The following is a 22,293-nucleotide window of genomic DNA, read 5'->3' on the forward strand; positions in this document are numbered from 1 at the left end:
CATATCCACATAGAACAGACTGAAACTAAATCTCCATCTCTCAAACTGCACAAAAATCAACTCAAGATTGCCAGACGTAGTGACACACAGCTTTCCCAGCACTTGGGAGGCAGAGGCAGATGGATCTCTGTGAGTTTGAAGCCAAACTGGTCTACATAGTGAGTTCCAAGGCCAGTCAGGACTGTATAGTGAGACACTATCAAAAAATATCAATTCATCGCTGGGTGTAGCACCGCACGCCTTTAATCCCAACACTTGGGAGACAGAGGCAGGCGGATCTCTGTGAGGGTCAAGGCCAGCCTGGTCTACAACTCAAGTTTCAGGTCAGCTGGGGCTAAAACAAACAAACAAACAAACAAACAAACAAAAACATCAATTCAAAAAGGATCAGAGACATGCAAGATATGAATCTTGGAAAATATTAGAAGAAAATAATGAAATGCTTCAAGGTATACGCATAGGCAACAATAGGCTGAAAAAGACTCCTGTAGGCCAGTAAATAACAGCAAGAATTGACAAATAGGATTGCATGAAATGAAAGCACTCTATACAACAAATGAAATAATTAGCCACACTGAAGAAATGGTCCACAAAAAAGGAGAAAATCTTTACCATCTAGTCATCTGATAAAAGACTAATACTCAGAATATATAAAGAACTAAAAAAATTAAACAACAGAGTGTATGTCCCTGGATAGGACTCATAATAAACCTCACCCACCCATGGCTTAGGGACCATTTCGGAAGAGGAGAAGAAAATTGTAAGAGCCAGGGTTGATGCGTGAACATAAGGAAACAGAGGCTTTCAGCCTTCTTGGAACTTGCTCATATGAAGTTGCAACAATGGTGACAGCATGCACAAGACCCATGCAAACTCAAGCAGACAAAAACCCAGGCTAAAACTGGAAAAACGGGCAGCAGGCCCCAACCTTAAGCCAAGGAACTATTGGGAACCAATTACTGTGGGCTAAAGGAGAGTAGATCTTCTTTAAGGGAAGGCTAATAGACTGACTAGACTCCAGTGGATGAATTTGCACCTAGGGACAACTGGGTACAAATTCTTGGCTGAATAGGCCTTAATATACGTGGCAGAATGCATGAAATCTGATGGGGTGGGGCTAGGAAAGGGTACAGATGGGGAAGGGGGCCTAAATTTGATTAAGATCTAATATATGAAATGCACAAAAACTCAATAGAAATACACATTAAAACAAAAAAAATAAACAGCAAAAGACTGAATAATTCAATCAATAAATGGGCAAATGTACTGGATAGATCTTAAAGTAGAAATAACCAATAAATACATGAAAAACTGCTTCATGCTGACTCAGTGGAAGTCATTCCTTACAGTGCCTGGGAAGCCATGGGGGTAGGCAGGGGTGGGGAAACCATGAACAGAGGGTGTGGCAGTATGCAGGGACACGATGCAGTGGTTGCAGGATTAACTAAAAACTACTAAAGTTCCTATGGAATCAAAGTAGAATTTTATGAGGACTCAATGCCTAGAAAGGAGAAAATTGATGGTGGCTATGAACGTCCTGATGCCATGTATGTCAAATTTTAATAGCTTCTGATGGTCATGAATTTATTGTAAAAAGAGAACACGCACTAAAACCAAGAATAATGAAAGCCATGCTGAGTGGGTCAGGTCAGTTTGCTGAGAGTGATACCAATGAGGTAAATTTATCAAAAGAGATCCCTTCGTGTGTACTATCAAAAGTATGCATGTATTTTACTTACAAGTCCACTACACTAACAGCTCACTGAGATTCCCAAATTCCCAACCACTCCTGAAACTACACTACAACTGCTGATGGCTATGAACTTCCTAGATTGTTAAATAAATTATAATAAACTTAATTTTTTCAGATTTAAAAAAAAATGTTTGCTTGGTGTGGTGGTGCACGCTTTTAATTCCAGCACTTGGGAGGCAGAGGCAGGCAGATCTCTGTGAATTCAAGGCCAGCCTGGTCTACATAGTGAGTGCCAGGCTAGCTGGGGCTACAGGGAAACCTGTCTCAAAAAGAAGGAAAAAAATGTTTAACATATTTAGCCATCAGAGAAATGCTGTCACAGGCTAAAAATGTTCTCTGTAGTAGGGCAGCCTTTCTGGTCTGATCTCTCACTCTTTTTCCCCACTCTGATGCTCTGGTAATTCTGCTGTGACTGTGTGGATGACCCCTACAATGTGGGTAGTATCTGCAGTTGTTTTGGTCCACTGAGTATTTATTTACTGCCTAGAACTAGAGTCCAAGCAAGGCATGACACACTTGTTCCTTTACACCCTCTACAGCACTGAGCTCCATGATGTCTCCACCTTTCATACCATACAGAAACTGTGAAACAGTCTGTGCAAATATATCTTCCCTGTGCCATTCCTAGGACCATGTTTATCTTTTGCACTGAACCATTTTACTGTTACCAAAAACTTACTTGTAATGATCTTGTCTCTATTTCAGGTATTGCTAATATAAGGCTACCTGGCCACAATTCCTGTGCCATTGTGTGACTGAGCACAGCTCTGAATACCAAGGGCTGTGGGATCACAGTTTCTACATGCCTGGTGGCAGTGACTGTGGCAGGCAGGTTGTGATGGTGACTGTCCAGGCATTCAATGGGATAGAGTGCAAAGGTGACGTGGTATGTGATGATGATCCTATGGCATGCAATAGTGATATGTAAGGCGTGATGCTGATGGGGCATATGAGATGGTGATGGATGTGTATATGTGATGACACTGAACTCTGTATGACTTAACTTCCTAAAACTTAACTACTAACCATCTACTATTGACCAAAGGCTGACTAACACATGTGTGTTACATATAGTAAGCCCTGCAATATTGATTTTTGCCAGGACAAGTTGCTCTTTGTGGTGACTGGGACATACTTGCAAAGCATGAGCTCATCAAGATAGCAACAGGAGGTGACCACAAAATTACCACTGTAGCAACAGTGTTAGTGCAGTTCACTTTATACAGTTGTTATTAATACTGTATTTTTATATTTGACATTTCTCTAGTCTGCGAACACTACTATGTATAGTCTGTACACATAAATTTTGATAAATTTTAGCTTTATTAATAATAGATTTGGATAGACTTTACAGCATATTCAAGTGATAAAAAAAATCAACTTTTTTTTTTGACAGGGTGTCCCTAGTCCTAGCCTGCCTAGAAGGCACTATGTGGACCAGGCTGGCCTTGATCTCACAGAAATCTCTCTGCCTCTGCCTCTGGAGGACTGGAATTAAAGGCATGTACCACCAAGACCGGCTTCAAAAAAAAAAAGTACTTATGTTCATGATATACCTTTTTTTTTTTTTTTGAGACAGGGTCCATTGTGTTGTTCTGGCTGGCCTAGAACTCACTATTTAGACTAGGTTGGCTTCAAACTCTCAGAGATCGTCCTGTCTCCTCCTCCAGGGTGCTAAGATTAAAGGCATGGACTACCATGCCCAGATATACCTAAACTTTTAATTGTATTTCTAAGATACATGAGTTGTTTGTTGTTTTTTAAATTGTGCCAATTTTTTTTTTTTTTGGTCTTTTTGAGACAGGGTCTCCCTGTAGCCCCAGCTGTCCTGGAACTCACTATGTAGACCAGGCTGGTCTTGAACTCACAGAGATCTGCCTGTCTCTGCCTCCTGAGTGCTGGGATTGTGCCAAAAAAAAAAAAGGCCAAAACAAAACAAACAACAACAACAAAAAACTTGTAAGTGAACCCATGCCATTTAAGTTTGTGTTGTTTAGGGTCACCTCTGTGTGTGAGCGTGTAGGAATGCAATTACTAGATAGGCTGCCTGTGAATGCTTGGAGAGGTGAGTGCTCAGCTTCCTGCTCCACCTGCTATGCTGCCTCCTGCCATGCCTCCCCACCATAATGGACTCTTACCCTCTGGAACTCTGAGCCAAATAAACTCTGCCTTCTGCAAGTTGCCTTGGTCATGGTGTTTTATCACAGCAACAGAAAAGTAACTAACACATCATCCTAGTGGCAGAGAATTGGTATACCATTTTACTTTCGATTTGCATATATTTAATCACCAGGGATTTTGGACATCCCATATACTTGCCATTTATATATATTCTATGGAGAAATGTCTATTTGGATTCTTTCCATCTTGTTTTAAGACAGTTTCTCTATGTAACCCAGGCTGGCCCTAAGTTTGAGCTCTTCCCGATTACGAGGGTATGTCACCATACCTGGCTCTTCTTAATTTGTGTTATTTGTGTTCTTGTTGATTTGTAAGGATTCTTTCTATATTCTGGACACTAAGAATTTATTAATATGTAATTTTCAAATATTTTCTCTGATTCTGTTGTTTCTAACTATTTTTTTTATTTATGGGGTGCTAGGATCTAACCTGGGGTCCTTAAGTGTGCTAGGCCAGCATGCTGTCACTGAGCTATGCCACCAACACCTTTGTTTTATTTTCTTAAAAAATTCTTGACAAAATATTTTTATTTAATTCATTTATTAATGCTATTAATTAAAGTTTAAATTTTATGAAGTGAAATTTCTTTCTTATGGTGCTCATACTTTGCTACTGGATGTAAGACCTGATTGCCAGGGCTGGAGAGATGGCTCAGCCGTTAACAGCATTGGCTGCTCTTGCAGAGGACCTGGGTTCAGTTCCCAGTACCCACATAGCAGCTAAAAACCATCCATAACTTCAGTTCCAGAGGATCGATGCCTTCTTCTGGCCTCTGCAAGCATTGCATGAACATGCTGTTCTTACATAGATGCAAGCAAAACACTTATACACGTAAAATATAAAAATAAGTAAATAAATAAATAAAAGAATTGATTGCCAAATCCAGGGTGATACAGATTTACAAATATATTTTCTTCTAAAGTTGTTTGATTTTGGCTTGAATTTATGTAGTTTTAAGCTTATTTCTCTAAATGGAGTGAGGTAAGGATCCAATTTTATTATTTGCATATGGATGTCTTGTTGTCCCTAAATCATTTGTTGAAGAGCTATTTGGTCTTTCTCATACTAAATAGTCTGTGACACTCTTGACAAAATCAATTGGAAAGAAAAATCAATTGCACAAAAATATGGAGGGTCATTGTGGACACCCCATTCTATTCCTTTGTCTGTATGTCTATTCTTATGCCAGTACCACGATGTTTAATTAGGGAGGTGTGGCTCTTTCAATTTTGTTTTTTTTCAAACTTGTTCTGGTTATTTAGGGATACTTGAAATTCTATATGAATTTGAATGTTGGCTTTTCTAGTTCCACAAAAAGTAACTGGAATTTTTATAAGAATAATATTGAATACATAGATAACTTGGGAAATACATTTAAGTTTTCTAGACCAGGAACATGGTATATCTTTCTATTTAAGTAATGTTCTATAGTTTTCAGCATCCAAGGCTTATTATACTTTAGTAGTTTTTTGCATTCTAAAGTTTTCTTTTCTTTTTGACAGGGTCTTGTTATGTAGTCCAGGCCAACGTCAAACCCATGTTCCTCCTGCCTTGGCCTCAGGGAGTGCTGGGATTACAAGGCATGCACTATCATGCTTGGCATTCTGTGGGATTTTCTATATGTGGAATCATCTGAACTATAGCTTGGATTCTTTCTTTATAACTTGTATGGTATTTGTTTCTATTCTTGCCTAATTACTCTGGCTAGAGTATAATACTAAACAGTGGGAATGAAAATTAGTATTTTTTGCCTTGTTTCTGATCCTTGAGGAAAAGTTTTCAGTCTTCCATTATTGTGTATGATATTAAAGGTGAATTTTTCGTAAATGTCTTCTTATTAAGGAGTGTTAAATTTTGCAAATGCTTCCTCCATATGTATTGTAATGGTTATGTTAGGTTTTCCTCATGAGTGCAGGTGAAAACTGGTAATGAGATCAAGTACAACTCCCAGAGGAGCCCCTGAAGGAGAGCCACAGGAGATGGCAGACATATCAATGCTATGTCAAGATTGCTACGATCTTACCATATGAAACTGAAAATGTTCCTCCTGAGTGACCAATTGGGGATCTGATTTTTCTTGTATGATTTGTTGTTTCACTAATAAATATTTTAAAGCCTTTAGAATGTTTTATAGCTAAGCATGGTGGCACATGTCTGAAATCTCAGCACTTGGGAAGTAGAGGTAGGAAGATCAGGAGTTTAAGGTCAGCCTAGGCTACATATTGAGTTCAAGGCCAGCTTGAATAAATAAGACCCTACTTCAAAAAAAGAAAAAAACAGTATGGAAGAGAATGACAGATTACAATCAGACTGAATGTGAGCTGATGAAGAAGTGCTAGCATAAGAAAAACACATTCTATTCCAAAAAGAGAAAGAGAAGCCAGGTGTGGTGGCGCACACCTTTAATCCCAGCACTCGGGAGGCAGAGGCAGGTGGATCTCTGTGAGTTTGAGGCCAGCCTGGTCTACATAGTGAGTTCCAGGACAGCTGGGGCTACAGGGAGACCCTGTCTCAAAAGACCAAAAACAAAAAGAGAAAGAGAAGAGCTTCAGAAAACCACAATGGGTGGCTTTACAGATGAAACGCACAAAGAAATCAAGAGACAACACAACCCCAGCTATGCAGCTTAAGGCACTAGGGGCAAGTGCAGCATCCTCATCTAAATGCTTTTATTTCTTTATTCCCCTTCTTACTTTCATATCATTTTGGTTAATTTTTTTCTGATTATTGGGAAATTATTTTGTTCTTTCATTTTTAGTTTTTCTAATTTCTTGTTCTTTTACCTTACAACATTCTTCTCTGTTTCTCTTCTTTTTCCTTTAACTTTTTAAACTTTTTTCTCTCCTCTTTCATTCTCTTCTGCCCCCTTCCTTTAGCTTGTTCACTTATATTTCCATATTTATCCTAAATAACTTTTACTTTGATAGCACAAAATCCAACTATTTTCTCAAAAAATACCTCAGCCAGGCTTGCTGATGCATGCCTTTAATCCTAGTACTTGGCAGGCAGAGGCAGGTGGATCACTGTGAGATCAAGACCAGCCTGGTCTACATAGTGAGTTCCAGGTCAGCTGGAACTGGTCTCCCTATACAGGGAGACCTTGTCTCAACAAACAAAAAGTAAAAGAAAAAAGAAAAGCTGTATCTCACTGGTAAGGATACCCACAGACTGAGAACAAAAGGATGGAAATCAATTTACCAAGCTGGCACAGCTGTTCTGATATGTGATAAAGTAGACTTCAAAGCAAAATTAGAAGAGATAGCAATGACAAGTATGTATGAATAGAACATTGGGGTTCCAAGCTTCATAAAACAAACAAGGAAGTTCTGCAGTTAAACTACACCATAGATCAAATGGACTTAAGATAGCTACAGAATATTCCATTCAACAGATGTGGAACATACATTCTTCTCAATGGCCCATAGAACCTTTACTAAAATTATTCACATTTGAGGTAACAAAGCAAGTCTTAACAAATGCAAAAGAATCAAAATAATCTCTTCTGCGCTGGAGAGCTGGAGCAGCCGTTAAAGGCTCAGGCTCACAACCAAAATAATCTCTTCTATCTTATCATATCATAGTGGAGTAAAATTAGAAATCAATAGCAAGAGAACCCACAGAATCTATGCAAATTCTTGGAGACTGAAATCTTGAATGAACAGGAAATAATTTTTTAAAATCCTAGAATTAAATAAAACTGAAAGTACAACATACCAGAATCTTTAGGATAGAGTTAAGGCACTCTAATGTTAAATGGTGAGAATGTAGGAATTATGGCATTTAAACTTTTGTTGTTGTTGTTGTTGTTTTGGGGACAGGGTCTCTCTGAAGCCCCAGCTGGATTGGACCTTGCTATGTAGACCAGGCTGGCCTTGATCTCACAGAGATCCTCCTGCCTCTGCTGGCCAAGTGCTGGGATTAAAGGCATGCACTACCATGCCCAACCAGAATGACTTAAAACATAATCCAACTATATGCTGCTTACAAGAGCTTCACTTTAGACCCAAGACACAAATAGATTGAAAGTGAAAAGATGGAAAAAGATATTGCATGATATGTAGTATTACTATGTGATGCCACATTACAGTGGTGGCTTAATAAAGACAGCCTGACTCTTAGCATCCATTTGAGCCAAGAGGGGACCTGAACTCTCTGAGAACCTGCTTCTTCTGAATTCTCTCAGAACTGTGCTCTCAAACAAAGGTCTTCCTTAACAAATGCTTATGAAGGCATGGGGGAAAGGGAGCTTTTATGCAAACTAATGGGAATGCAAATTGGTTCAGCTAATCCATACTAGAAGCAAATGTGGAAGTTCTTCAAAAAACTAAAAATAGAACTGCCATGTGGCTCAGCTGTGAAGGAGTCTAAGTCAACATACCACAGATACCTGCACATATGTTTATTGCAGTACTATTCACAGTAGCCAAGTTTTAGAATCAGCCAAGGTATCTATCATCAGATGAGGAGATAAAGAAAATTGGTATATCTACACAATGGAACTTTATTCAACAATAAAGAAGGATGAAATTGCTATTTGCTAGAAAATGGGTGCACCTAAAGATCATGTATTAAATGAAATAAGAAAGATGAAGACAGAGATCATGTTTTCTCTTATTTGTAGGTCCTAGGATTATTTACACACACACACACACACACACACACACACACACACACACACTACATGGAAGCAAAGGGAGACAGGTAAGGAAGGAGACCTACAGGAAAAGGAAAGATAAAGAGAAGCCTAAGGGGAAAAGACATAATTGGGGTAAATATTGTCAAACTACAAGCTAAATTTGAAAGGAATTGTCTTTATGAACTGCAGCCCTATGCACAATGAATACATGCCAATCAAAAACAAATTCCTGTATGTTATTACATACTCTGTGACTCAACAATTTTCTGTCTTGGAATTTGTTCTAAGAAAATAATCATAGTAATGAGCAAATGTTTAACTAGAAGCATATTTGTCTGAGGCTTTACTATGTGTGAAAATAATTATTTTGGGGCTGGAGAGATGGCTCAGCAGTTAAGAGCACTGACTGCTCTTGCAGAGGACCTGGGTTCGAGTCCCAGCACCCACATGGCGGCTATGAACCGTCCTTAACTCCAGTTCCAGGGGAATCTGAAGCCCTCTTCTGACCTCCATGTCATGTCATGGCATTGCATGACATGGGCATACTCATATACATGCAGGCGATACACTCATACACATAAAATAAAAATAATAAAATATTTTTTAAAAAAAGAAAATAATTATTTTGATTGTTTAACCTAAGAATCAAGAAACATGGACTATCTAATCAGAATAAAAATGAACGTAGGTTCTTACTACATATACAAAAAGGTAACCCAGGTAGACTAGATACAAAAATGTGAAAAATAAAAACTTACAGTGGCATTTAAAAATGTAACACAAGAGAAGAAATCGCATTGTTTATTGAAATCACATTTTTTATCTATTAATCAATGAGATATAACAATATAAGCATATATTCACTAAATAATGGAAGTACAAAGCATATGACATTTTGAAGGGAAAAAATTGTTCTACAATAATAGTTTAGAGATTTCAATACCCCATTTTTGATAATGGGTAGGTCATCTAGACAGAGGATCAATGAGGAAATAGAAAACCAGGCCACTATAAACCAATTTTACCTATAAGCGGTACATGAAACTCTCTACCTAAAAACAGAATATAATTCCTCTAAAGATCCCTCAGGCCACTAACATTAGAATCAACGATGAAAGTCTATTCTTTTTTTTTTTTTTTTTTTTTTTTTTTTTTGGTCTTTTGGAGACAGGGTCTCCCTGTAGCCAGAGCTGTCCTGGAACTCACTATGTAGACCAGGCTGGCCTTAAACTCACAGAGATCCGCCTGCCTCTGCCTCCCAAGTGCTGGGACTACAGGCGTGCACCACCACGCCGGACTTGAAAGTCTATTCTTTTTAAAAATCTTTTCTTAATCTTTTTTAAAACTTCCCAGACTGTAATTTTTATCTCTAGAAGTTCAATTAGGTAATTTCCATTTTCTGTAGCACACAGGTCAAGGTACACTGGGGCTGTAGAAGAGTAATAGAAAAATGATGGGAAACCTCTTGGATCCTGGGAATGGGAGCGGTCCAATGTCAAGGCCTGGGTGTGCAGAACCACTGTGTAGAGTCAAGACCACAGCTGGCCATCAAGGGAGGTGGGAGTTCATTCTTGAGAATCAGTCCTCCAAAGACTAGAATCTGCAAATGTCCCCAGCATAAGCCCAAAACAGAGGCAAAGCCACTGCCATGCACAACCTGGGACCTCGGAGGAAGGGGCTGTGGGAAGTGCAGCCACTCAGGGAAGGCTGAAACTGATGTTCATCTCTGGGAAGTCTTTCATCCTCCAATCTGCTATACTATCAGCCCACCACCAGAGGAATGTGGAACCGTGGCTCATAGTTGGGTTCCACAGCTCCAAGTACGTCTGTGCATCACGTTTATATGATGCCCACGGAGGCCAGAAGAGGGTGTCATATCCTCTGGAACTGGTTACGAACAATTGTTAGCTGCCATGTGAGTGCTATAAACTAAACTGGGGTCCTCCGCAAGATCAGTTAGTACTCTTAACTGCTGAGTCATCTCCCCAGCTCCAGTTCTAATTTTTTTAATTTATGTTCTCATCCTGCTATTTCATGTATTGCTTGACAGAGCCTTCAAAACCGGGATAAAGGTCCGACCCTTTAGGAAGCAAGGTCATACAACAAAGAGCTCTGTATGAACAAGTTAGAAGCACTTGAAATGACATAATCATGGAGTATGGACCCGTTTAAAAGTACAGAGTCACTCAGAGGAGGAGGATTCTCAGTTCCTGGTGCTTCAGGGATGGGCAGAAAGGCTCTGAGGGAGAAGCTATGAGGGCAGGCAGAAGCAGCTCAGAGACACTGAAGAAGCAAGTCATGTTGCAACCTGAGGAACAGCTAAAAACAGAATGCTGGCAGGCTCAAGGTTGCAAGCAGCAGCCAACTCAGAGAAGCAGAGCCCAGTCACCAATGCTCCAGAAGCTGTACTAGACAGTGAAACGTTATTAAATAACAAGCTTTTTGCCAACAAGGTCATGAACACTCATCTTCCTGCAACTGCCTGGGCCATGCAGAGAACAGCATCCCTCCAACTCCCAAGAGGATTCACCAAGCCCACAGCTGTCTCCCTGGAGAGCCCCCTGCCAGCCTGCCAACCCCCCTGCCAGCCACAGGCTCACCCTGCTGAGGCCCACAGGTCCTTGCTCTGATCATCTTGCCTCAGATCATCCTAGAGACAAGTATCCTTAGCAGGGTCTCTTTCATGTCACATTCTTCATATTTTTGTGCTTCTTGTTGATTCTGCTATTTCTAGAGGTCATAAGTATAGGGCAGAAGTGCTATCTAGTATCCTCAGCACAGGAGGTGTGACACGCCTCATGGAGAATATGTGTGTTTGTTGAGAAGCTTCATTTGAGCATTTTGTGCTGTTGGTTGCAGGTTCAGTGTTAGTGAACCCACAATACCCACAATTTAGCATTTGCAGTGACCTTAGCAATAAAACCACTGCAAATAATGGGACTCAACTGTATCTGCCTTATGGAAAAGGAAAATGATACTCTTTCTCTGGGAGAGAGAGGGCACAACATCCAACCAAGCACAGCCTGGCTCTAGAGCACAGAGCAGCTGGCCAAGCCTCATGCTGGTCTCACTTCCTTCCTTCCACACATACCTTTCAGCTTTTTCAGGATCTACACAGCAGTCTCATGAGCTGTTTTAATCAGATTCATTCTGCCTTAATAGAAACTGGAGGAACATTTGGAGTTGCTGACCTCTTAGTATTAGAGTTAAGCTTTTATTAAAAGGTGAATCCACATTATTTGTACCTTTTAATGAAAAGTCACCATTGGGGCTGGAGAGGTTAAAAGCACATGTTACTTTTCCAGAGGACATGGGTTCAGTTCCCAGAACCCATGAGAACTCCAGTCCTATGCATAATCTTCACCACAACGCAGTCTTCCAAATTTGCCTGCTCTGGTTTATACAGCCTCCAGTCCCGGAGCCATCTTCCACTGTTCCTGTTTGCTGTCTTCCACAAGTGCTGGGCTCCCCCACCTGAAAAGAAGCTCACATTCATAGTAGTTTTTGTTTACTTATAAACCGGACATGGGGCTGGAGAGATGGCTCAGTGGTTAAGAGCATTGGCTGCTCTTGCAGAGGACCCGGGTTTGAGTCCCAGCACCCACATGGCAGCTAACAGCCATCCATAACTCCAGTTCCAGGGGAATCTGATGCTCTTTTCTGACCTTCACAGGCATTTTGCAACACGGGTGCACTTACATACTTGCAGACAGTACACTCATACATAAAAGTAAAAACAATAATAATAAATAAAATATTTTTTAAAAATAAAATAAAAATAAACCAGGACATGCTTTAACTTGAGTTTAATTTTCATTATTAGTTTATTTATTCATTGAGGGGAAAGAAGGAGCTCAAGAGAGGTGGGACCATAGGAGACTGGTATTATCAAGGGAGAAATGGGGAAAATGCAGACACCGTAAATGGGGAAACCATGGTGGAAGGATTAGACACGGGGGAGGGATAAATAATGCCTAGCTAGTTTTAAAAAACCAGAAGGAATCATATTAGCCCAACAACCTAAGGACAAATTACATATACATTATCTTTACATGAGTCCATGTGTATAGCTAAAGGCGACATAACAAGAAACAGTTCCAGACAGGAGAAACCTTCTGTGAGTTGTTGGCCAGGGTGGTCCAAGAGACTCCCAAAATTACAAAGGCTATTGCTACAGTCCTTAATGGCCACCCAGAACTTGAGGGTAAGACCCAACTGCTGATGACAGAACATGCTTGGGACACAGGATTTGGAGCAATAGAGCTGGAACTGACCTCAAACCACTTCCCCTGAAGGCTAGCTCTCATAGCTTTGGAGGACAATATGAAGGTGCCAGGGGAAAACATCAATCAATGGTCTAACAAAATAACCACATCAATGGCCAGGACAGCGTAGGACATTTGTGCAGTAGTGGCACTTTTATCTTGTAGGCAATCAACAGCTACCTAGTTGGACTAAAAGCCCACTCAGTGGGAGGAAACACAAGTGTGGTACTGTAAACATAACCAAATACACATGGCTGGAGTTCTTAGAGAAAACCCCAAGACTGTCACACCCCAAGACTAATGTAATTTCTTACTATGTGCAAAATATGTATTGTACAAAATATGTCTCACATTTACAGAGAAATATCCCAGTTACCACTCATCAAAGAAGTTTATTTGCACCAGTCAGAGACTATTACCAAGTACCACAGCTGATCACACATAGACATTGTCTATGAATTGCCCAGGCCTAAGTGACACATCTACAATGCAACCTCTATACCTAAGGCACATGGAACATAAAACAGGGGTAAAGAGGACACTAATGAATCTCTCAATTCTCATTAATGAAGCTCCCTCATGCAACAGAGGGCCAGGAACACAAAAGGTCACAAATGGCCAAAACATATAGATAAGAGTCTTCAGAATGCTGGTCGTTGAACAGGCCTCCTATATTAAACTTCACCAGGGCTCAGGGACCATCGTGGAAGAGATTGTAAGAGCCAGGGAGGAAGTGCATGACCATAGGGAAACAGAATCCTACAAGTTCCTGGGACCCTGCTCATATGATACTATGGCAATGGTGTCAACATACACAAGTCCCATGCAAGTTCAAACAGACAAAAACCCAGCATAGAACTGGGGAAATGAACAGCAGACCCCAATCTTAGCTGAAGTAATATTGGCAACTAATTTCTGCTAAGTGAGGAAGAACTGATCTTCCTAAAAAGGGACTCTAGATAGGCTGACTAGACCTCAGTGGAAGGGAATGTCTGGGTACACTGACTTGGCACAGTGGGCCTTAACACAGATGACAGTGTATAGGATCCAGTTGGGGGGCGGCTATGGGAGGGTGCCAGTGGGGTCAGGGGTATAAAGATAATTAAGATTGTTTGAGATATTCTGTATGAAATACACAAAAATTTAATAAAAACAAATTTTAAAAAATCTTCCAAAGAGGAAAATAAACAAAATAATAAACCAGGACATGCTTTAACTTGAGTTTAATTTTTATTATTAGTTTATTTATTCATTGAGGTACCAGGAATGGAACTAAGGGCCTGGAGCATGTTAGACAAGTGTCCTATCCCCAAGCCACATCTTCAGCTCTGAATTTGCTTTTTTTTAATTTTTCAAATTTATTTATTTTTATTTTATATGTATAAGTGTTTTCCTGCATGTATGTAAGGGCACCACGTGCATTCAATGCTAACAGAGGCCAGAAGAGGGCCTCAGAACCCCTGGAACTGGTGTTACAGAAAGTTGTTAGTCACCATGTGGGTGCTGGGAACCAAACCCATCTAGGTGAGGAAGAACCGATCTTCCTAAAATAAGGGACTCTAGATAAGGCTGACTAGACCTCAGAGCCAGTGCTCTTAACCACTGAGCCATCTCTAACCAACCTAAATTTGCTTTTTAAAAGAACACATGATGGGGCTGGAGAGATGGCTCAGCAGTTAAGAATGCTGACTGTTCTTGCAGAAGACCTGGGTTTGAATCCCAGCACCCACATGGCAGCTAACAACTGTCAGTAACTCCAGTTCCAGGAGATCTGACAACCTCTTCTGTTCTCCATGGGCATTGCATGACATGAGTGTATTTACCTACATGTAGGCAATACACACATATATATCAAAAAAAAAAAAGAATACATGATAAACCTGACTTGCCAGTTGGTTAGGGAAAAGTTTATGATGTTTTTAAAAATAAAAGTGACCCTCACTCTGAGAACTCAAACTCATAACCAAGCACAAAGTTTAGAACATAGCCTTTAAAAGAAAAGTAAATTGGCCACAACTCAGGAGGCAGAGGTAGGCATAACTCTGTGAGTTCCAGGCCCACCAGGGCTACATAGTGAGACCTTGTCTCAGAACTATTTAATTAATTAAAATAAAAAGTAAACTCCCTTATTCATCTCCAACCTTACAATTAATATATCTTGAGCCCATACATTTATTTTTGCTTCCTTAGCAAAATATTCTCTCCTGTTCTTCTCTTTTGGCTTCATTGTTTTTTATTTAATTCCAAACTATAAAGTTAGAAACAAATATTCTTTCTTCCCTTGCCTTGGCATACTGCTAGTGCTTAGAAATAACAAAGACGAGTGCTGGAGAGATGGCTCAGTGGTTAAGAACACTGATTGTTCTTGCAGAAGACCCGGGTTCAAATCCCAGCACCCACATGGCAGCTAACAACTGTCCGTAACTCCAGTTCCAGGGGATCTGACAGCCTCTTCCGTCCTCGGGCATTGCATGACAAGGGTGCACTTACCTACATGCAGGCAATACACGCACACACATAAAATAAAAATAATAAATAATAATATTTTATTTTTTGGTTGTTAGCCTTAGCCTTTAACGACTGTGCTATCCCTCCAGCTCAATAAAATATTTTTTAAAAAAAGAAATAAACAACAGTCCTTTGGCTCTGGTTAGCTTTGTGTTTTCAGCCATCTGGAACCTGAGGAGTTCACTGACAGCTGTCACAGGCTAATGCTCAGACATGCTCAAAGGTATGGCCATGACAAGCAGCCCCAGCTGAAAGCAAATCCTTACTTCTGTTTTTGAGCCACACTCTAATGTCTACTGGACAACCAGGTCAGTCAAGCCACACTGACCTATGGAAAAGACTCAGCTCATCAGCTCATCCTCTCTTCTATAGGTTAAAGGTGAGCACGCACCTGCATTGGTGTTAGGTGTCTGACCTAGGTGCTTCTGTAAACAAAGCTGATTCCACTCTTGACCAGTAATTCCCTCTACTCTAGAGATGTCAAGAGATTCCCTAAGAGCCAAGTCAAAAGACCTGGCTACAGTGGAGTAAGAACAGTTGCCTTCCTAGCGTCCCAAATGCACCTTTCTTCTCTCTCCACTTCATTCTTTCTTTAGCCAGTGAGGACCTTCGTGCTTGATTTCCTTTTCACAAGCTAACAAACTCACTGTTCAGATGTTCAGAACCACTCAAGAGTGAGCCACTAAAAGAAATCCTTGACTGGTATTAGCCAAAAACAAAGGGAAATTCATGCTTCTTAAAGGTAGCACATGTATAATGCCTTGTGTATTAGTGACCTTTCTTGGTGTTATAACCACAAACCTGACAGAAGCAATTGAAGGGTGAGGGATTTATTTTGGCTTCCAGTTAGGGAATACAGTCCACCGCGGCAAGGAAGGCACAACAACAGACTTATGAAGGAGCTGGTCACATGGTACCCACAATCAGGAAGCAGAAAGCAGACAGGAGGTGGGCTGGGCTATAAAATTTCAAGTCCTGTCCCCTATGACTTGCTTTCTCCAGCGAAGCTCTACCTCCTAAAGGCTCTACAATCTTCCAAAACAGCACCACTATCAGAAGATTGAATGTTCAAACACATGAGTCTATAGGGAATATTTCACATTCAAAATACAATGTCCAGGGCTCAACATATCAGGCTTCATCTCATAGACAAAGAGAAAACTTGAGACCATCAAGAAAATTCATGAATTTTTTCTGTCTTTTTGAGACAGGGTCTTCCTGTAGCCCCAGCTGGCCTAGAACTCACTATGTAGACCAGGCTGGCCTTGAACTCACAGAGATCTACCCGCCGCTGCCTCCTGAGTGCTAGATTAAAGGTGTATGCCACCATGCCTGGCTAAAAATCCATGAATTTTTATTACATGTACTTATTTTGTGTGCATGTGTGTACCTGTGTAACGTGTAGGTGCACACATACCATGATGTGCATGTGGAGGTCAGAAGACAACTTGTGGAAGCTAGTTCTCTCCTTCTACCATTTGGGTCTTGGGACTTGAACTCAGGTCATCAGGCAGCAAGAGCCCTTACCCACCGAGCCATCTCAACTGGCCCAAGAAAATCTATGAAAAGTTATATGTGCTGATTTTCTTTTTTCTTTCTTGGCGAGACAAGGTCTCACTATGCAGCCTTCATGATTGGCCTTGAGCCCACACTGAAGGCTTGGTCCTCATCTGGTCGTACTATTTTGGGAGAAGCTGGAAACTTAAGTTAGTAGGGCCTTGCTGGAAGAGATAGGTCAGTGGGGTAAGTATCCGTGAGACTATCTTGTCCCTGACCCTTTCCTGTGCTCTGCTGCCAAGAAATGAGCAACTATTCTATCCCACCCTTCTGCCATTACATTCTTTCTTGCTATGGTACAAAAACAATAGAGCCAGCTGGCCATAAAAAGAAACTGTGAGTCAAAAAAAGTTCTTTGTTTCTCTCAGATATTTATGACAAAAAAAAACTGACTTAACATTCTCACCACAAAGCCTTCATATGTGAAGAACAGGGTTGTGTTGTACTAAAAAATAACAACAGGTATAACTATGAGGTACCCAGAGCCTGTGGGGCTTTATGCAACATCTGGTCTATGTAGCATAATTTCTCTAAAGCCCAAACATTGTTCAGATGGAGAAAGTTGGGTCTAGTGATGTCAGAGACAAGCACTTAGCAGAGGCCTATGAAAGCTAGCAGTATGCAGTACGGTCTGTCTGAGTCTTCCTGCCCAGACACACATGCATCACATAACCTCATACAACCAGTCTCTGAATACCCTTTAGAACACCCTGTAGCACTTGTGAGGCCAAGGTCAAGTTGCTGGACAGTCATCAAGAGATGTCCGGGGCATGGCTAATATTTCATGCCCTCTAGTGCTCTCTGGAGAGGCTGGTCCCTAAGCAGGAACTGTAATAAAAGCCACAGTGAAAGCCTATGATCAGAAAGGGCTTTGTACTCAGTTTCTAACATTGCTTATCTTTACTAGATTCAGTATTCCTAAAGCAATGCCAGACTACAACGTCTTAAACAAGACAACACAAACACACATGCTGCTTGCTGGTTCTGCCCACTCACTTAAAATTGAGACATTGAAACCAAGTGTGATGGTGCACAATGTAATCCCAGCACATGGGAAGCAAAGACAAAAATATCAGGAGTTCAAAGCCAGACTTTGTAACATAGTGAGTTTGAGGCCAGCCTGGAGGGGAGGGATAAGAACGGGGAGAGAGGGAGGAAAGCACAGGGCTTGCGCACATCTAAACCATCAGGTGGTCTTCATCATACCCAACACCAACTAAAGCCAAATTAGTGAACTGTGGTAAAATGCAAAGAAAGGTGAATTATTCATCTCAAGCTAACTACCCTTTCTTCACAGGTGAAGCAGAGGGACCCTCAGGGAGCTGTAGAAAGAGAGCCCCTCCACTTGTGCCTTTTGCACGTCCATCATTCAGTCCCCAGACCAGTAGGATGATTCCTACCATCAGAGGTTGCATGGAAAGCAGACTCTTCTGAAATGGGGAGATGAAGAACACTGTGAATACCACTTAATACTTCCTTGAAAGAAGACATTTTGACTGTGACTTAATTCTCCCCTCCCCATTAGGCTGCTTCTAAGAATTCCTAAAACCCTGGAAAACCTGAGTCCATTCCTGCACAAACATTAGGGATTTTGAGCTTTAAGACACGTGTGCTACTATGACATCTGGAAGAGCATTGCGCCACATTCTCTTATGGGGACACTTGTTCCCATATGTGACCAGTCTCTGAACAGCATACCGAGCTCTAGACAGGAGAGATGAGGACCTCAGGGTGAACTTCCCTAGAATATGGAAACTGAAATAGTAAAACATCTGTTGGCTAGATAACCAGGAGTACCAAGATTTTCATGGATTAGGAAAACTCCTTCCCATGTTTCTAATAGAGACCTGGTTTAGTGTGCTTTAAATGACTATTTATTTGTTTATACTTTTGGGTTTTTGAGGCAAGGTCTCCACGTATAGCCTAGGCTGACCCCAAACTCCCCATCCTCCTTAGTCAGCTGTACTTAAGGCACATGCAAAGCTGAGTGATTTTGGCAAAAGACATGAAAAAGGTAAAGAAAATGTTCTCTAAAACATAGGTCAGAAGAGCTGCCATCTTAGTATAAGGTTCCTGGCTACAGGACTACCAATATCTTCTATTCCCCAGTGAAGGGGAGTTGAAGAGATGGAGGAGGGGGCCCCAAATAGAAAGGGCTTACCTTCCCAAGCTCCCTCCCTGGAGTGGGAGGGATAGGCCAGCTTCTCTGTGGAACAGGAGCTGACTCCAGGAGCTGAACCATCAGCATAGAGCTGAGAGGCCAGAACGCTGGGACCCCGACAGACTCTACCTCTATGTAGGCCCGAGCCACCACAGATATCATGCTCACTGTTTGAAGCTACAACTGGAGGAGAACACCCAGCTCAGCAGTGTAGCACAGCAGCTAGGCCTCAAACCATCCAGGGAAGGACACCAACATCCTGACCAGTCCCAGGGCCCCTGCCCTCAGAAAGCACCTTCCTGGTTTGGAACTCCCTTTGCACATACCCAGCCTTGAATACATCCCACACAGCATATCAGTTGGAAAGAGAACCAGGAAGTGGCAGGAAACTGCATACACTCTGGAGGGGTGCCACCTACTGCAGCTCTAAATGAAGTACATGCCACCAGCAGGCCTGCATGCCCTCCTTGCCCCTACCCTTCTTCCTCTCTCCCAGGAGCAGTTTTTGCACCCTACCACAACTGAGATCTCAGGGCCCATGCACCTGCGGGGGTCTCGTGCTTTTGGCTACAAGGTAGCTCCAGAGCCAGCACTGACCCCCCATTCTGCCTCAAGCCTCTGCTTGCAGTGTGGGTGACGTGATAGCAAAGTGGACACCCACACTCCAAATCCTTTTCACCTGTGGTGCCGGCCTGGGGGTCACAGAAGTACACCACAAATGTGCCAGAGATGGGGGCTCTGGCTTAGGTACAGCTGCAGGTGTGGGGGCTACGTTTAGATATGGGACTATATCTGGTTTATGGGGCCGAATTGGTGTGAGGCTGTCTTGGTGTGGGAGTATCTTGTGTGTGTGGCTATTCTAGTTTATTTCTCTAGTGCAATGATAAAATACTGACCAAAACCAACTTGGGGGAGGAAAGGGTTTATTTCAGTTTATAGTACAGTCTATCATCAAGGAAAGCCAAGGCAGGAGCTCAAGGCAAACATCTGGAGGCAGGAACTGAAGCAGAGATCAGGGAGGAACACTGCTTACTAGTTTCCTTCCCCTATCTTGCTCAGCTGTTTCTTACACAGCCCAGGCCCACATGCCTAGGGATAGTATTGCCTACGGTAGACTGGGCCCTCCTACAGCAATTAGCAATCAAGAAACTTCTCCACAGAAATGTCCACAGGCCATTCTGATGGTGGAAGTTCCTCATCTGAAGTTCTCTCTTCTCAGGTGTGGCAAGTTGACAACCAAGATTAGCCATCACAGGGACTATGATAGGTTGTGAGTCTGTGCCTGGTTATGGGGATGTATCAGGTATGGGACTATGTCTGGTTGTGGACTGTGTCAAGACAGGGGACTAAGTCTGAATACGGCACTCTGTCAGATGTGGGACTGTGTCTGGATGTGGTCTTGTGTCTTGCTGTGGATCTGTATTTGGCTGTGGGTCTGTGTCTGGATGTAGGACTATATCTTGGTGTGAAGCTATGTCAGAGTATGGATCTATGTTAGGGGTGGAGCTATGTCTGGGTGTGGGACTTTGTCTGGTTATGGAATTACGTCAGGGGTAAAGCTATGCCTGGGTGTGGGGTATGTCCTATAGGGATGCCTTGGTTTAGAGCTGAGTACAGGACTTGGCAAAAGCTTTCTGCTATGTCAGGGCTGACTGCAGACATGGGGCCAAGCCCTGTGGGAACAGCAGGTCCAGATGCCTCCCCCAAGCAGTGAGGCTAATCCCCCTCCTACAGCTGGGCAGGTAGGTACCTGGGGTAGTCTGCCTCTCTGTAGAGGTTCAGAGCTCAGGTGTGACAAGTTTCCTGGGCATGGGAAGTCAGGGAGCCTTAGAAATGGACATGTCCAGAACAGATTTGCAGAGACCTCCCAACCACTTGGAGTCACAAGGAAGTTCTCAGTTGTGGATAGCCAAGGCAGGGACAAAAGTCTGCTCAGAACCAGTAGCCAGTGAAGGCAGCAAGAAGGCACCCCCGAATCTCCTGCCCTTCAACCTGGGGTTTCAGCAAGTCTAGAAGCAATAGGGTCCTTCATCCCAGGGCAGGTTCCACCAGGCCTAGTATAAAACATCACTAAGTGTTCCTCTGTGGGGTTATAAACCCAGTGTGCAAGGAAGGGTATGGAAACACACATCAGTTTCTTGTTTATGATAAAACAATATGGCAAATAATGTCATCTTTTCTGAGTGTCAACAGTTAAACAGGCCTGGAAGCCACTGGTCCCCACAGACATCTGCTCAAAATGATTAACTGCTCTGTCCAAGTACAGTTCTTTAAAAACACAGTTCTTCCCCCCCTCCCCAAAATGATTCGATTTGCTTTGCTTTGTTTTTTGAAACAGGGTCTCTCTGTAGCCCCAGCTAGCCTGGAACTCACTGTGTAGACAGGCTGACCTCAATGTCACAGAGCTCTGACTGCTTCTTCCTGAGTAATGGGATTAAAGGCAGGTATCACCTGCTCAGCTAAATAACAAACAGACAAAACCCCCAATGATTTGAATTCCTGTCTTTGGAACACTAAATTCTTAACCTTAAAAACTGGGGGGTAGGGGTGCTGGGGAGATGATTCATGAGGTAAAGTGCTTGTTGTGCAAGTATGAGGACCTAATTTCAGATCTCAAGCACCCGTGTGAAAGTCAGCAGCATGCATGTGTAACCCCAGTGCTAGGGACTTGGGGAGAAAGGTGGATCCTTGTTTTGGGAACATGAGAAAACAAACTGGTCTAACCAAAATGGCAAGTTACAGGTTCATCGAGACCTTGTCTCAAAAAATAAGGTAGAGAGTGATTGAAGATGACCGTGACGTTGACCTATGGCCTTCATGTGCAATGTGCACAGGCAAGTACAGCCACACATACACATGTATACACATGCATACACCATACACACATACACATAAAAGAACTAGGGTGACTTATAAGTGTCAGTTTACTAAGACTAGAGACCATATAGAAATCTGGTCAAACATTTCTAGTGTGAGAACCACTGGGGCAAAGCAAGGGCGAACTGGGCCAAGACACACTGGGAAGGGTACAATGTTGAGGCTGTTTATAGAGGCCAATTTCTCAAAGAAAAATGGGCTACATCTCTGTCAGTGAAGAGAGGAAGTTACTGGTTCACAGTAGGAGGAAACCACAAAGTGGGAATGATGGGATTTGGTAGCAATGTGAGACTGGTGAACTCAGGGCATACCACTCAAGTGGTATGAACTCAAGTCACCTCTAGGGAGGGCTCCC

At 42.1% G+C, this 22,293-nt stretch overlaps 1 pseudogene; it reads left to right on the forward strand.

Annotated features, from left to right (window-relative positions):
* The first annotated feature begins 1,497 nt into the window (after positions 1-1,497).
* Positions 1,498-1,839, forward strand: LOC103746969 (annotated as a pseudogene).
* Positions 1,840-22,293: the final 20,454 nt, after the last annotated feature.

Source organism: Nannospalax galili, unplaced genomic scaffold (genome assembly GCF_000622305.1).
Source record: "Nannospalax galili isolate Female #2095 unplaced genomic scaffold, S.galili_v1.0 scaffold1805, whole genome shotgun sequence".
NCBI lineage: Eukaryota > Metazoa > Chordata > Mammalia > Rodentia > Spalacidae > Nannospalax > Nannospalax galili.